This window comes from Pteronotus mesoamericanus, unplaced genomic scaffold, assembly GCF_021234165.1.
Source record: "Pteronotus mesoamericanus isolate MK-2021 breed Mesoamerican mustached bat unplaced genomic scaffold, CSHL_Meso_final scaffold_705, whole genome shotgun sequence".
Classification (NCBI taxonomy): domain Eukaryota; kingdom Metazoa; phylum Chordata; class Mammalia; order Chiroptera; family Mormoopidae; genus Pteronotus; species Pteronotus mesoamericanus.
Window position 1 is genome coordinate 14,165,600 of NW_026555326.1, and position 14,100 is coordinate 14,179,699.

Consider the following 14,100-nt stretch of genomic DNA (forward strand, 5'->3'; position numbering starts at 1 on the left):
GCCAGGACTAATTTTTAAATAAATTCACAATTTTAAACTTTTAGTTATAAAGTTAACCAATGAGAACCAAAAGTTGTTTTGATGAAACGCTAAATCAGAAATTATGAAACAAACTTTGTAGTTTCCTATCAGTTTCAGCATCAAGTTAATTTTCTTTTATTTTGTATGCAAAATATTAGAAATCTTGTCACACAGATAAGTAGTTGCAAGTGGTGACCATTTGTAACTTTTCTTAGTTTTTACTTTTAAAAATTTAGAAAAACACTATTGCAAATAGAGTATAAAGAGCTTCCTAACACCTTTCATCTAATTTCTCCTAATGTTCACATCTTATGTAACTGCAGTACAACGATCAAAATTAAGAAATTAACACTGTAGTCCTAGCTGGGTTGCTTAGTTGGTTGGAGCACTGTCCTGCATGTCAAAAAGGTTGCCAGTTTGATTCCTGATCAGGGCACATACTTAGGTTACAGATTTGATCCCCGGTCCAGGCATTTTTTTTTTTTCTCTCTCTCTCAAATCAATAAACATATCCTCAAGTGGGGATTTAAAAAAAGAAATTAACATTGTAACAATACTATCAACTATAGTTACAGGACCCACAACTGGAGATCCTTTTATTTTTCTAAATCTATCATGTACATATTATCTACCTTTTAAATTTTTTTGTGAAAATTACAAACTTGAACAGCGTATCTTTAATGATCTCGTTCAAGTAACGATTTAACAGAATACAGTAACCTGACGAGGTTCTGCAGCATAGCCCAGATAAGTAGCCTTCTCAACTCTGGCTGCACATTAGAGATACCTGGGTATTTCTAATACCTGGGTATAATGAAAACTTCTAATGCCTAGACTGTATTTCAGACCAATTAAATCACAATCTCTGGTTGTGAGACTCAGGCATTGGTATTTTTTAAAATTCCCCAGCTGATTCCAATGTGCAACCAAAAGTGAGAACTACAGCAGAGATGTCAATGGTTAAGGAAATTTCAACCCATTTAACTAACACAGTCTTTTGGGCACGGCTATACCAATTAAACATTCAGTACATATTTCTCCAAAAAGCCATAATGAGGCTGTCAAATGAGTTACTTTAATGAAGACATGATATACATAATGGCTCTATTCTGATTTACCATTCTAGGAATTCTGACACAAAGGATTATGTAAGTCCGCCATGGCATTTCTCTACTGGAATGATTTCCTGATGATCAGTTATTCTTTTTCTAAATTGGTGCTTCTCAGCTGGAGCAATTTTACCGCATTTGGCAATGTCTGGAAGCATTTTCAGTTGTCACAATTTGGGGGAGTACTGCTACTGGCATATAGTGCATAGAGGACAGGGAGTCTGCTAAACATCCTGCAACACACAGGAGAGTTTCCCATAGCAAAGAATTATCCAGCTTCAAATGTCAATAGTGCCAAGGTTGAGATTGTTTTAAATCCTGAGCCCTACAGAAAAAATTTGATTCATGGAGACTATCTCATTGCTTTCATAATTTAGGAAAAAAAGAAAATTTGTTACACTGCATTTAATAATCCTCATAATATTTAGTTCCCCAAGTTTGAACTCCTAGAGCAGCATTAGGGCTACAGAAGTAATGATTTTCTCTGAAACACACTGATTATGACAAACTTCAACAGTGCAAACTTCTCCAGGCTCTCAGTATTTTACCTCTAGGGACTTTTGTTAGTAACAAAATGCACTTATTTTCAAATGATAGGTGAGAAAGTGACAATGCAATGTACACTAACTCTTCTAATGGAGAAAGAAGGAAGGAAATGGAAGGGACTACAACTGCTGCCTAGGTTAGAGGATACTCTGGACCTTACCCAACAAACTTTAAACCTAGAAAATACTACAACGAATGGACTCCAGACTGGTGAAAACGTCTGAGAGGTCTCTAAAGCCTTCACAAAAGGCATATTTAGTGCACACACATGCCCAGAGTTAACCACCTAGAATTTCAGGGCTCCATGATATACCTATATTGATCTCAGTCCAACTCTACAGTAATTACGGTTCTGAAGTGGTGATGCATAAAAATAAAGACAAAGATACACACAAAACAATCTGATCTATTGTGGTGTTAATTTTGTAGATAATTTTCTTTCTTGATTTTTTATTTCTAATGTTATTAACAATAATAGATTAGCAATATTAATATTATTTAATAAAAACTATCTAAACCTCAGTAAGGTGTCTATTTCAAAAAAGTTTTTGTGGAACCTAAGCAAAATCATTTTTATAATGAGAATAAAAACACAGGAGTCCCTATTATATGATAATTCAATTGCAACATTGTTTCTGATATTAAAAAAACGGGAAGAACCATAAATATCTGTCAACAGTGCATAAACAGCATATCCACAAAATGAAACACCATGCAGCTGTTTAGAAACAAAACAATCGCAGAAACTCTCAGAGTGCTAATGAGGGAAAGTCTCCAATAAATATTAAGTTGGGGGGGAGCACAATGTATATGGCAAGCTAGTATTTGTGTAAAAAAGGAGACAAATACATCTAATCTGTTTTTTAAAAGGTAAACAGTATTTAGAATAATACATAAAAACTGGCAAAACTGGTTGCCTTCAAAGAGAGAAAATGGGCTCCTTTGGGACAGGAAAGAGGGAGAGTGGTATCTTTTGTAGTCTTTGAATTCTGAACCAGGTTGCTATTACCCAGGCAAAGAGTAAATTTTCCAAAGTTAAATCAACAAACCCCTAGTGACTCTTAGAAAGCTATCAAAAAATTATTCTGTATACATATTTATTTAGGAATTATTCTGTTTACTGATTTATTGAATTTATTGGGGGTGACATAGGTTAATAAAATTACATAGGTTTCAGGTATACAATTCTATAATAAGTATCTGTATATTATGTTGTGTTTACCACCCCAAGTGCATGAATTATTCTCTATGTATGTATCTCCATATAAGAAACCCTGATGCATCAAATTCTGTTACACTGGGTTCAATTTTCAACAACCTGTATCGATCTACCTCCGGAATGTTTGAGAAACCCTTCGGTTTCTCAGGTGAGTACCTTTCAAATAACATTGTCTATGGGGAAAAATAACATTGTTTTAAGCTTGTAAAAGTCTTTTTTCTCCCTGAGCCCATGTTTTCTATCTGTAAAACAAGGGCATAAGCATTTTACCAACCTAAGAGCAATTAATAATACTAACAGAAAAGAGATAAAACAGTTGTGCTGGTAAAGGCAGGAGTAAGGAGCATATGCTTCAAAGTTCCCCCTCCTCCAGCTACTAAAGTACATCAGAGAAAGACCAGGGTTCTCAAAACTCAAGTAACCACAATACCAATATTTAACATTTACTGAATAATTTCTGTATGTTACACAGTGTTCAAAGTGCTTTATTGGGATTAACTCATTTTATCTTCACAATAATTCTATGATGTAGGTAATATAATCTCTAATTTACGGACAAGAGTGGAAAGTATGGTAAAAGAGTTAAAAGCATGAACTTTCCAAACTAACCGCTGGGATTTGAAACCTGGCTCTCCTACTTAATAGGTGTGTAACCTTGAGCAAGATGCTTAAACTTTGTGTGTCTGTTTCCTCATTTCTAAATTGGAAATAATGGTAACATCTAGAGCATGAATTTAAAATCTTGGTACACCAACAAAAATTTCAGTTCTTCCCTTATTAAACAGAAAATTATGCACAGACTCTTATGCTATATTACATTTACCCATAACTTGTCACATGTAAAGTCAATCCTGGTGATAAAGTTTTATCTTTAAAAATTTCTTTTAACATTAGAAACCTTATTTTAAAAGTTTTTATTGAAGAGTTTTCTCTATGTATCCACAATGCATTTAGACAACATTCTAGCAAGGAAGCAGCATGAAATAAATGTTTAATTGCTTCTATTCTAATGGGAAAGTCCGAGAGCAGCTTTGCTAAGACTGCTGCTGGACAGCAATATCACATAGCCCAGCTGTCCGCTTGAGGACTAGTAGAGCAATAGGGACATACAGGCAGCCCTTGGAGATACTGCAGGTTTGGTTCCAGACTACCATAATAAAGTGAGTGTTGGCAATAAAGCGAGTTGTAATGATGCTGCCTTCCATTTCTAAAAAATGCAACCCCTGTAAAGTGCAATAAGGTGAAGCACAATAAAGTGGAGCATAATAAAACGAGGTATGTCTGTACTGGAAATCTTGGCAGCTTTGCTGAGTGCCTATAATTTTGCTTAAAGAAAAAATTTCAGTTAAACCACACTCCCATTTAAATTAAAGCACAAACCAGAATCCGAAGCAGAGTCCTTTGGAGGTTAGTCATAATTTGTCTCCCTTTTTTGTAATAGTTTCCTGTTCTGCTGCAACAAACTACTACAAACTTATTGGCAAAAAACAGCACAAAATTTGTCATCTTAGAGTTGTACGGTTTAGAAGTCCAAAATCGAAGTGTCTGCAGGGTTGTATTCTTCCCCGGGGCTCTAGTAGGTAATTTTTTATTTTTATTTTTAATTTTTCAATTTTTAGAGGCTGCTTTCCCATCTTTAATGCCTGCAAATAGCTGGCTGTCAAGTCTGTCATATTGCACCACTTTGACACTTGTCTCCCTCTTCCATCTTTTAAGAACTCTTGTAATTACAGCAGATCTATTAGACAATCCAAGATAATCTCCCTGTTTTAAGGTTAGCTGATTATCAAACTCAATTTCATCTGTATCCTTAATTCCCTCTTATATGATATACTGCACAGGTTCCAGGGATTAGGATTGGACATTTTTGGAGGAACCATTATTTTGTCTTCCACATCTCCCTTGATTCAAATAATTCAGCGTTCATTAGTTAAATAAGGCCATTTCATCAAGAACCTCGTATGTTTTGGTCTTTGGTAGGCACTGGGACATACACAAAAGAACTGAGTACCATCTTATTTGCCTATACTTATCTGACAATTAATTAATCAGTGCAGTGATTAAGAGCTAAGTGAAGGCAGAGACCATAAATAACTCCTTTTAAATACTAGTATACTGGAATTCCATTAAAAATGTATTTTTCTTTGTAGCATATACAATCATGCTGTTGATGAAAAAATACAATGAAGGCAATGTGAAACAATTTAGGCTTTTAAGAAACAAACTAAAGTCTAAAGATAAGTCACTGAACTTCTCTAAGCCTCAGGCTTCTCATCTGTAAAATGGGGATAAGGTGATCTATCTCAAAGTGTTGTTAACTATATGGATTAAAGTGCAACACATATTCTCCTGGCATGGTATTGCACAAATGTCAATTCTCTTTCCCTTTTCATATTTAAAGTATCTAACATTCATTTCAACATTTCCATGACTAGTTGTGCACCAGACTATAAACGAACATAAAAGAAATGTTAGCTATAGTCCCTGGCCTCATTAAAAACGTGTTGGTAGGGTAACACACTTGCATGTATAACACAATTAAAGAAAGACCAAAGTATAAAACTAAATGGGCACCATGAAAGAATTGGAACTTAAGAAATGGTTAAGAAAACAAATACATAGGTAATTAAAACTGATTTCTTCTTTTTTAAAAGAATTTATTATTTTTAGAGAGGAAGGGAAGGAAACAGGAGGAGAGAAACATAAATGTGTGGTTGCCTCCCGATCACCCCTCGCTGGGGACGTGGCCCACAACCCAGGTATGTGCCCTGACTGGGAATCCAACCGGCGACCATTGGGTTCGCAGGTCGGCGCTCAATCCAATGAGCCACACCAGCCACAGCTGATTTCTTCTTTACCTTAAAACAAAGGAAGCAAACAAAACCTGATCCATACATTGAAATATGGTAAGGGGGAACTTTAGGAGTGTCTACTTTAACTTTAGAGCTTGACTAGGCCTTTCAGATGAATCGACTATAGACATTTTCAAATTATTCTCTGGATCCCTAGAAGTCCACAGACGTTCAAGTAAAGGGAAACCCACGCAGATCCCATCCCTAATTTATTCTGCTTTGCCCTTTGGGTGAAACTAAAACTACTAGATTAGATAAACTTTGAGATTATCTGTGTATTTTAATAGTCCATAGTTCTCCTAAATTTTATCATTAAAAAAGTAAATGTTCGTGCATTGTTTTGAGAAACAAGTATCAGTAGCCACAGAAATCTGATAGGCCTAGTTTTGCACTGCTCTATCAACGATTTGGGAGAATAGGACACAAACCACCAATTACACCCACAAACCTTATCAACATCACGATAACGTAATACTCTGCCCTTTCCCTGCGCCTAGAAGCTAATTCTACTTTACATATATTGTTATCTAATATGCAACTAAAAAAAAAAAAAAACTTTCTGAAGGACATAAAAGACAGGGAAGATCGAGTCCAGAACTAAACTAGAAATAGATGGTTCTTTATCCTTTAACATCAGGTTGAAAATGCATCATCCATCCATGAGGAATGAGTAGTGCACAAAAACAACGCGTACAGACAGTGACGTGGAATTCGAGAAATTTAACCTAGGTTAAAAAAAAGAAAAAAAGAAAAATACCACTGCGCCGGCTTTTCCCTGGGTCCCAAGTCCGCAAGCCTGAGCCCGAAGAGAAGCCCTCGAGGAGGGTCGTCGGCCCAACTTAGCCTCTCTTCCTGCATCCTGGAAGTGCGGAGTCCCGTTCCCTGCCCCTGTGCCCGTTCTTACCCTCACCGAGAGTCGCGGACCTGTCCTCCTTAAACAGCAGACACTGGCTGGCTCTACAGATCACGTCCCGTAAACGAGGAGCAACCTCGGTTTCACCAGGAAAGTACTCAATGCGCAGCCGCCGCGGCCTCCAACCACCGCCCAGCGGAGGGGCGCCAAGCCTCCCCGAACCCGTTCACCGCGGCCGGGAGGCGGAGAGGAGAAGTGAGCTGGGCCGCCGCGCAGTCGTGGCCAGTGAGGTAAGTAGTCATAGGTCTCTGTCCTCCACTCCGATAGTTCCAGTCATAACGGCCTGCTCTGTCCGCTTTGCCCGTCCCTTTCTCCCCCGCTGCTGCAGCCGACAAAATGGAACAGGCCCGCGGGGGGATTGTGGGAGGCGCACGCGCGAGGGGTGGAGGGAATGTGGGGGGGGGGCCGGAGGAGGAGGAGGAGGCGGTGGAGGCCGTGGCGGCTGTTGGTGGCTGTGGGGGCGGGGAAGGGGGGGAGGAAAGAAGAGGAGGTGGTGGAGGAGGAGGAGGAGGAGGAGGCTTGGGCTCCAGCCGCTGGAGGTACGCGTGAGGGTCGGTGCTAGAGCCGGCTTGACAGAGGCCGAGGGGAAACGGGGTACTGCGAGAGGAGGCGCCCCTGAGAGAGCGCGTACGGGCTGGCGGGCGCGCTAGGCGGCCAAAGGCGGTGGTTGGTGGGAGCAGCGAGCAAAGAGCCGGGCTACATACACACTCTGGCGCGTGTGGGCGGGCGTGCGCGCTTCGCCCAAGTCGGGTGAGGGGGGGAGAACGAGGGGGAGAAGACGAAGAGGGAGGAGTGGGAGGTGGGGGGGCACGAGGCGCCCTTCGCTCCCTCCCTCCGGAGGAGCTGCCGCCGCCGCCGCCGCTCTGCCGCCGCCGCTCCGCCGCCATTTTGGGTTCGCTTTGCGGAGGGGGAGACGATCCCCGTCTCGGTTGCGGGACTCATCTCCCTTCAGTTTTCCCAGCTTAGTCCCACGTCTTTCCCTTCTCCTCTCTCGCTTTCCGCCAGTCCGCTTACCCGCCGGCTGCCTCTTGACAAGCGGGAGCGATCCGCTGTGGACCAAGGGAAGCAGAGGAGCCTGGTGGCGGCCGTCCCCTCTTCCCCACTTCCCTGCACTCTCATCTCTCTCGGCCTCGGCCTCTGACAGGGTGAGTAGAACGGCCTTGGGAGGCCTTTGGGCCTAAGTACTTCCTTAGCTACTCAATCCTTCGCTTCCTGGGCGCTCCTGTCATCTCCCGGACCTGTACCTCCGGGACATTGGTGGTAAGGATGGGGGAGGGGAGAGTAAGGAAGGGGATCCTGAGCTAACCGGGAAGTCCCTCCTGGCGGGGGTGAAGGGGTGTCCCTGACTGGCGGGCTCCGTGCTTGGGGGAGAGGGGCGGGAAAGTAAGCGAGTGGAGGCGGAGTCGGCTATGTCCCTGACAGGTTTAGTTTGTGTGTTGTGGAGGCAGGATTGGAGCATCCCCCAAGGTCCAGTTTGTGTCTGTCAGAGGGGTAAGAGTGGCAGGAGAGGGGATCTTCTGAGGGTAGTTTACCTGTATGATTAGGACTGTGGTGTCCCTGACGCGCTGAAGTATATGTAGGAGCTACAGGATGGTCTCTGTGTTGTAAGTTCAATAAATGTTACTGATTAGTTTGTACATAGAAAGACATATTTTTGGTCTAGAAGACAGATGGTCTGTTGGTGTATAGAGGTGGTTTGGGTGTGTATGTAAGGAAGGAAAGTGTTCCGGAAGAGTTTGCTTGTATTCGTCTACGGGTAATGGAGTTCCCTTCATAAGTTAGCTTATTTTTAAAATAAAACTTGAGATGTTCCCTGCTGGTTGATGTGTGTGTGTGTTGTAGGGTTCGGAAGTGCCTTATTGCTTGTTGGGAAAGAGCAGTCATGGCAGTAGTATTTCAGACATGCTATGTAGTAAGGATATATGTGTGGGGTCAGGGATGAGAGAAACTTGTCATAGTCAGTTGTGGTCTTAAGAATAGTTTGTTCCCTTGAGTAGGGTGAATTGTGTAAATGTGAAGCCTCAGGCCATCTTTAACAATAATTATTGTGAAGGGACAAAGAATGCTTGGCCTTTTGTGGACCTGAGTTTATATTAACACCTTACAATAGAATAAAGCATTTGTACTTTTCATGCTGTACTTTCAGTTTCTTTGTGATCCTAAATCCTTTTGAAAGTGGTAGATGTTTTCTCCCATTTTACAAAATAGGAAATTGATGCATAAGGATAATTTTTCCAAGGTCACATGTTAAAGTGGGGACAAAGTTTGGACTGTAACTCAGATATTTTGACCACTAGTTCAGTAGTGTACTCACCATACAGTGGAACCTCAGGAGGTCTTTATCAGGCAAATCTGAGTTTATTGGAAAGACGGGCATATGTGACTGGTTGGATAATGTACTTGGTACAGATTAGTTGTGTCAGACATGTATACAAAATGTAGGTTGTCCTGTATGAGAACGTGTATCCTTGATTATATTATTTTTTGTTTATGGAGGAAACAGAGCATTTCTGACACTTAAGCTTGCTTGTGTTTTTGAGAAAGGATGTCTTTTATAGCTTTTACCAGAGAACTGCATGGGGGTTGACAGCTTAACTTCATTTCTGTGGGAGGAAGGACCTTCTTTCATTCATTCATTTAATGAGTACTTATTGAATAACTACTTGATAAATGTTCCTTCCTTGGGCTGAGAATAATCAAGGTGACCCTGTTGAAATAGCCTGGGTGCATATGAAGGGGGACTTGTCTTGACAGTGATACGCATTAACTTGAGCAAGACAGAAAAGTCAGTGTGCAGCAGAAACTAGAAAACCTTTCTAAAAAGTCTCTTTAGTTTGGAGGGGATTTATTTAGATCTTCCAGACATATTATTTTTATTTTAAAAAAATCCTCAACCAAGAATACATTTACTGATTTTTAGAGAGAGGGGTAATGGGAGAGAAACAGACAGACATACAGACAGATATTGTGATGTGAGAGAGAAACATCAACTTGTTGCCTTTGTAGGCATGTGCCCTGACCAGTACTCCAACGGCAACCTTTTGGTATATGGGATGATGTACCAACCAACTGAACTGTGTGGCCAGGACAAGATATTCCAGACATTTTAATATGGAAGGATATAGCTGTATTTAAAAATCTAACAGGGTTACCAGTTTGTGATAGGGTGTGCCTTCTTTTGCCCCTCCGCCCCGCCTCTTTTTTTTTTTTTTTTTTTTTTTGAGTTTATGAGTAACTTTTTGGGATCTGGGTGGGATCCCAAAAATCTGGCTAGGCTGAAGGAATTCTTTGAAAGACTAATTTTATAGTAAGGATACCCTCTGTAAATATGAAGGAAGAATACTTGAACAAAGCTAATTTACTTTATTTTTCTGGAAAATGTTATGTTTTTGGTTTGTTAGTGGTTCTGAAAGTTTTTTGGGACACCTACCCTGAGAATCAGGTGAAAGACCCTTGCTGTAGAAAATGAGCATGAGCACAATCACACAAATTATTGCATACAATTTCAGGAACTTAAATTGTAATGAAGTAGAACCAGTTTATATTCAGATCTCATTAGAAAGCTTTTTTTCTTTTTTTGCAGTTTTATATAGTTTGGTGGTGGAGATGCTTGTATGAACTTAAGATGAAAGATTCTGTGACAGCATTTGAGCATGCTGACAGTAGAGAACTTGAAGATTAATTTTTTAAATTATTTTTATTTGAGTACCTATTTTTGCAGTGTTGGTATGTGATTCTGAATTAGGTGATAAGAGAATATAATGTAATACAAGTGTTTATAGCTTTATTCTTTTTAAATTATGTTTTTATTCTCAAACTTCTTTCTTTCCAGTTTTGTGTTGGGACTGAGGTGTTTTGAAGCTCATTTCTTAGAGTTATCTTAGTTGTAACAAACAGTGAGTTAGTTCTTTTCAGGGGACACAGATGGATACTATGTGGTCTCTGCCCTTGAAGAGATTCTAATCCAATTGAAGCTATTAATTGTGTGATGGTAAGGGCTTTCAAAAGGTCAATGAGGAAGAAAGCATATTCCTGGAAGTTAAGACTTTTTCGTGACTTAGTTGCAGAGTTTTTGCCACTGTTTATTCTTAGGATGCTATAAAGTCTTTATACACTATATGAAACTTTGTAGCTAAAAAATATGCTTTGTATCAAATAACTTATTGATGTTTTTGGATTAAGGAACTCTGGTTTGAAAAGGAAGCAGACATAGGTTGCATTTCTTACCTTGCTTTGGATATTTTTCTGTAGTATCATAAGTTTATGTAAAAAAAGGTCTTAATGTTTTTGGATATACATGCATCTAGAAAACACTAGATGACAGACTACCCATGAATCTACTACTGGAAATTAAAAATAATTACTGCATTTTTAAAAGAAGAAGAAATTCAGAAAGGTGTTTTGATAGGACATATTACAGGATTCAGCAAGGTAATAATGGAGAGATCTTAAGAAAAGTGGTCTGATTGCCTTCTCTGTGTAAGAATGTCATGTAAATTTGTGAAAAGTTTAATATTTTCTCCAATTTTTAACCTGGGTAGTTGGTTTGTGATATTTTTTTTTTTTTATTAATTTATTTACTTTTTAAATACATTTGTCTCTGGGTTTGTGATATTTTTAAAACATGTCATATATGTGTGTCGTGTGTGTGCATTAGAGATACATGTATATAGTCTCTTGTATGTATGAGATACTTCACAAAAACAGTGCTTGTGATAATCACGAAAAATTATTCAGGATTTTTTAAGGATCAAGAATAGAAAGCAATTTTTATTTCCTATTTTTGAGTTGTATTCTAAAATACAGAACATAACTTACTTATCTCTTGCTAGAGACTCTGTCTTTACAGAGTTAGTAGTATCATTTGAGGCGTTATTCTAAGTCTTCTTCAGTACCCTATGAATAAAGAATTGGCTACATTCAGTCCTGCCCAAAATGATTTGCCTGCACACAGTGGAGAAGTTTTACCATGTTTAGGTGGTATGTTTCCAGTTAAATAATTTTATATTGCTATTTAAGTTGTATGTGTTGGTCTGATTCTTTTAAAAGTAATATACAGCCTTATAGAAATCCACTGTGAGGTCTGCTTTGTGTCTTTCTCAGAGCATGAGATACCTTAAGCCTGGCTGCTATGAGAGAGGGAAATGAAAGCAGTTTTTGTTTTGTTTTGAGCTATACTGTAGCTTTTTCTTCTTTAAATGACTTGCAGTGTTTTCTTTGTTTACATTCTTTAGAGGTTCAGTTTTCATACTTAATGATTTGTCATCTTAGTTAGTGATAACTGTCACCCTTACATTCCATGTTTTAGAAATCACTTTTTTAGTGACTTGCCTCACTGGATATGTTAATGGCAGTGTGATGTTGACACAACATAATAAATGATGTCTTCAAGTAATGACAGAAATTTAACTAATAACCTTATTGTTATATCAGAGATGAACATCTTTTCTTAGGAAGAATGTAGAATTTTCTTTTTAGCATTAATTGTTTTTGCTTTTTATAGTTTTTAGACATTTGCTCTCAGACACATGCAAGTTGATGACAAGATTGCATACTTTTTTCATTTAATTATGTTGATTTTTTTAAAAGTAGAAAATTTCAAACATATATGGAGATAAGAGAATAGTGTAATGAGTTTTCATGTATTCAATATCTACCTAGAATAGTTATCAACACCCAGTTATCACACTATATCCCCATCAACTAACCTCTCTCCCATCCTGCCCTTTGCTTATTTGAAGCAAATCTTCCAGACATTCATCCATAAATACTTCAGTGTACATTCATTTCACTCTTAAATGGGAAGTCATTTCTCTGTATTTAGATTTATATAACTTTTCTTACTGTATTTTTCTCATTACTCTCTTCTACCTCCATATACCCCTTCCCCATATAACTTTTAAAATAATGTATCTAATGGTAATTGGAACTAAACTACTTATATCAAATATTTCTAATATATATTACCTGTCAATGGGGACTTATATGCAAACTGAGAAAAAATGAATTGAACAGAAACTCACTTCACTGCTTTTAGATATTTGCACTGAAAAATGCAAATTAGTTTCTATGCTTGCCTGAAAAGCTTATAGTCTTTGAGAGTTTTTTTGTTTTTGTCATCATGACAAGATACTAAAAACATTTTCTAACTGTTGCTAGTTTCTCTTGATTTTCTGACTCAATCCAGTTACCACAAAGAAATCAGATGATGCTGGTGATACTGAACAGGAGCAGAAAATTGGTCTAAAATTAACTTGCTGTTTAAAGAGAATAAAATGTACATTATTTTGAAGCTTAAAATTCTAATTGTGGACATTTGAAAATCCAAACCATTGCTTAAGTTGCTAAATATGAACCATGTTACAGAGTATGAGTATCATGATGAGTAGAAATACTATAGAAAAAGAAAGTAAATATTCCTGTTGAATTATTAAAATGAATCAGAATATAGAGATTTGAGATGGTTGCTAGTAAAATAAAATTTAGATATCCATCCTTTCTGTCCACAAAAGGCTGGCATTTAAAATTCAGATGAATGAATTCCATCATTAGTGAAATTTTGGTTAACTTACCTTGTTATATCTTATGTTATAATCTCATGATAGATAAATCATGAATCTTTGATTTCATCTTTTTGTTTTACAGTTCTGCCTATTCTGTACTTGATGCTTTTCATTTAGTTTTGTTTGTCCAAAGACCAGAGGAAAACAGTGTGTCAGATTATAAAGTAGTCATATCATGGCTTCTTGGTGTAAATAACATTATTTAGAATGTGGAGGAGACTTTCTTTATGATAAAGTTTCTTTAATTCAGCATTGCTGAATATGAAAGCTCTAGAGTTTAAATATTTACTAACATAAGAAGCCTAACAGTGCTGAATGGAGAGAATTTAAAAGTTTGTCTTTGAAAGAAGAAACTGCTAACTATAACATTTGAGAAAATGGGGGAGTGACTCAATCATACATAATAGTTATTTATAGTATAAAGGTTTTCAAAGAAGATTGTAGGATATAAATCTCAAGTAAGTAAAGATTCCATCAAGCTAAATTGTAACAAGTTGGGAAGCTAAAGTTTATGCAGAACTATATCAAAGAATAAAGAGCCATCACCTTGAAACTGCAGTGAATTAGAGATTTAAGTTGAGAGAGAGAGAGAGAGAGAGAGAGAGAGAGAGTGTGTGTGTAACTTTAAGGAAAAAATACTTCAAAAGAATGTAGAATAAGGTCAGGTTTTAATTTGGTTAAACACATGTCTTCCATTTGTTCGTTCATTCATTCATTTATGAACATTCAGCCAACTAACATTTTTCTATTACTCCATTCCCATTTATGTGCTGAGGTGTTGGGAAAAAAGGTATTTTTTTTTTCTTCAGAGTTGTCTAGGAACATCTTGTTAACACATAGATTGTAAGAGTCTTAACACATTTCTCTCAGGCAGAGA

At 38.0% G+C, this 14,100-nt stretch overlaps 2 protein-coding genes across 6 annotated transcripts in view; one reads left to right on the plus strand and one right to left on the minus strand.

The window, feature by feature from the left end:
* Window positions 1–6,995, minus strand: part of DAP3 (death associated protein 3) — a 29,186-nt gene extending 22,191 nt beyond the window's left edge. The window contains exon 1 of one of the 3 annotated variants that reach the window (XM_054563175.1): window positions 6,658–6,995. The gene's annotated coding sequence lies outside the window, so the exon portion shown is untranslated. Of the gene's footprint in view, window positions 1–6,651 lie in introns of all 3 variants that reach the window. The other 2 variants (XM_054563174.1, XM_054563176.1) reach the window with 2 other exon arrangements.
* Window positions 6,797–14,100, plus strand: part of ASH1L (ASH1 like histone lysine methyltransferase) — a 220,978-nt gene continuing 213,674 nt past the window's right edge. The window contains exons 1-2 of one of the 3 annotated variants that reach the window (XM_054563170.1): window positions 7,139–7,199; window positions 7,666–7,805. The gene's annotated coding sequence lies outside the window, so the exon portion shown is untranslated. Of the gene's footprint in view, window positions 6,891–7,138; window positions 7,200–7,665; window positions 7,806–14,100 lie in introns of those variants that run through there. The other 2 variants (XM_054563173.1, XM_054563171.1) reach the window with 2 other exon arrangements.